General features: G+C 43.4%; 1 pseudogene; it reads right to left on the bottom strand.

The window, feature by feature from the left end:
• Positions 1–1,833: 1,833 nt before the first annotated feature.
• Positions 1,834–2,800, bottom strand: LOC132178001 (mitochondrial uncoupling protein 5-like; annotated as a pseudogene).
• Between the last annotated feature and the right edge of the window lie 435 nt (positions 2,801–3,235).

The raw sequence follows: 3,235 nt of genomic DNA, 5'->3' as shown, positions 1-3,235 counted from the left end.
GACCAAGTTAAAATGGGCCTTAGGTTCCAGCATGCAATTCATTAAACTAAGTTAATTAAAAAAATAAGTAAAATAGTGCAATAATTTATGGCTAAAAAATGTATTTTTAATTTTTATGAAAAATGATTACCGGTTAATAATCGGTCTTCAATAACCGTGATACAAATATTGAATAGAATTCACCCTTGAAAACTGACTTATAGGAGATTGGTGCCCAATAGCTTATATACACTTGACATACCATCATGCTCGATAGTCGACATCCACGATGGTCCACTGACCTAATGGTAGCCATTTCTCTTTTTGGTGGCTCCACTCATCTATTAGTATTTAATGACTTAATATTATACATATATATAGTACCAAGACATTTTAATCCGGCCTATAGGTCGCCTCCTTTGTGACTCGACTATAAAACCGCAACTCATTCGATTTCATACTCAACGTAGTGGCTAGCTCTTATACTAAATGATATAAACTTTGGGTAGAACTCACTCTTAAAAACCGACTTACAAGAGAATTGTATCCAATAACTTATATATACATGACAAACCGCATAACCACCAGTTAGCAGTTAACTGCTAACCGACCTAACTGTTACGGCTGCCGTTATTTGATTGAACGCCATATCTAAGACCCACCATGCATTTTTTTTAAAAAAAAAACACCAGAAGGACAGGACATGGAGTGGCAGTAGGCCTAACCATCCCAAACCCCATAAGGCTGGAAACAAACTTCTCCATCTCAATTTTTTAATAATGGGAATATAGGGCCTTACATTAAAAGGCCGAGGCCTCATGACAATAAATGGATCAATTTTATGGTTATGTGGGCCAAGCCCTGTGTTCTCCAAAATAATCAAAGAATAACCTTCTAAAATGCAATATTAATTGTTTATCTTTGTTCCTGTAATTTGATTATAAATTTATAATCTCACTATAATTAATTGAGGATAACTTTTATAAGGAAGTGGTGTAAACCACATCCTTTGTGCCCACCAATGAGTATTTGACAACTAGGAAAATCACACACTTTCAAATGAGATGAGAAGCACTAGATTAAAATCCATTCTCCCATAATAAAAAAATAATAAAATAAAAATCTCAAACCCATCATTTTCTCTCTCTCTCTCTCCTCACTTCTCCGTACTCTCTCTTTCTCTCCCTCTCTGTCTCTCTCTCTCCGGCGGCAGCAGTGACCACTGCCAAGCCCAGCCCAGAGCTGCCGTTGAAGGTGCCGGAGTGCAGCCCAGAGCTGCCGGAGAAGACGCTGGAGCCCAGCCCAGAGTTGCCGGAGACCAGACCTCTCCGGTGCTCTCTCTTTCTCTCTCTCTCTCCGGTGCTCCATTTCTCTGATGCTCCATCTCTCTCTCCTCACCGACAAAGAAAACAAATCTAGTTTGGTTGAGGCAAAATTTTTGTTTTTGTAAAAGGAAATAAAAAAATAATAAAAAAAAAGAACCACAACAATCAGTATTAAGATCATGCAGGAAATTATAAGTTTCAGTGCATAAATTCATTCTTTTTGCATCTGGTTTTAGTGTCAAATAATTTGGGCTCTGGCGTCTGGTCTCCGGCTTCGGGCTGGGCTTCGGCGTATTGGACTCTGGCGTCTTCAACGGCAAGACCTCTGCTGCCGTCGGAGAGAGAGATATGGATGAGAGGGGGAGATCAGAGAGAGAAAGGGAGTGAGAGAGCTCGCCGCTGGAGAGAGAGAGAGAGAAAGAAAGAGAGGGAGGGAGAGAGAAAAATAAGGGTTTTTGTGATTTTGGGAGAAATAGTTTTTAATCAGGTGTTGTGCATCTTATTTTAGTTGGTGTAATAATCCTAGTTGTCAAATGCTCATTAATTTCATCACAACTTGTTCTAGTGTGACAAAGAGCACCACAGTGAACGGACCCTGCCTTGAGATCGTAGGGATGAAACCCTTATACAAAGCCATCAATCCCTCCGCCTTCACCGTCTTCACCGTGCAATCCAATGCACAGGAGTAAGGCGGCGGCGGCGCCCCCGCCTCCATCTTCATGCTCATCACCCTTGTCTTTATCACATCGATCGGGTTCGACGCCACCGCCGCCACAAACCCGGCTGCAAAGCTTGCCGCCACGTGGGTTCCAATCCCGTCGCCCAACACGCCCTTCTCGAAGATCATCTCCTTCGCTTGATCGTACGACGCCAGCTGCGACGCCGTCACAATCATCGCCCGGTTTACCGTAAGCGCCGAGCCGCGCCACAGGCCGCCAATTCCCTCCTGCTTTGACATTCGAGCTATTGCGTCAATCACGCTCTTGTAGTTCCGGTGCTAGTCCTTGGGGAGGCGTCCGTCGGCCTGCATGCGGACCATTGCCACATCAGCAGGGTTGCCTACGCGGCACCTACACCGCCGGCAATAAGGCCAGCGGAGATCTTGCGGGTGAGGGACAAATTATTACCCGAGTCCGAACCCGAATTATGACTCCATTTTCGCTTGAGAATGTCGTAGAGCCCCATGCGGGTGGTGGAGTATAGCGTTTGGCGGAGGACGGTGGCGGAGACTCCGGAAAAGAGAGCGGCCATGCCTTCGGCCTGGACGATTCTTGCGCCTATGGAGATAGGTCCAACGCGGGGTGGTGGTGGTGGAGCAACGTGTATAGACATGTTATATCCGGTGGAGCTTCCGGCGAGCGCAGTGTGATAGGCGGGATTTGGGAGGTGGGTTCGCCGTGAAGCTGCATGCGAACCTTGATAAGGTCGAGAGGGTGAGTGGAAGCGCCTGCGACTATGGAAGCAATGCCGCCTTCGACGAAGCCTTTCAAACCCATGTCTTCGAAGAAGAAGAAATGGAAATGGGGTTTGGAGGAGTGTGGTGAGAAATGAGAATGGCGAGCATATTTAAAGGAAGAAATTGAAGAGGAACGTATATATATATATATAGCAATACTTTTCTACATTCATTCACGTTAGGGGTGGAATTAGCATTTAAAGTTTAAAAATATAAAATTAAAAAATTTAGAAGTAATATTTTAATTTTTAAAATTTTTTTGGAGATTTCATATGGCCCAAGGGGCATGTCAACTATGTGAACATTACTCTTATTTAATATCACATGCTTCTTAGTTACCCTTTTTTTTTTAAAAAAAGAAGAAGTTATTTTCTCGTATGTTAAGAGTTAAGAGACAAATATATAGGTTCTAGAGACTGAATGGAAAAATAAATCACGAGTTGAATAATGCTGCAGTTGAAATGAGAGCTCAAAT

The sequence above is a fragment of the Corylus avellana genome, chromosome ca4 (assembly GCF_901000735.1).
Source record: "Corylus avellana chromosome ca4, CavTom2PMs-1.0".
Lineage (NCBI taxonomy): Eukaryota > Viridiplantae > Streptophyta > Magnoliopsida > Fagales > Betulaceae > Corylus > Corylus avellana.
Note: the sequence above shows the minus strand (reverse complement) of the source record. Positions and strands in the feature narration are given on the sequence as shown.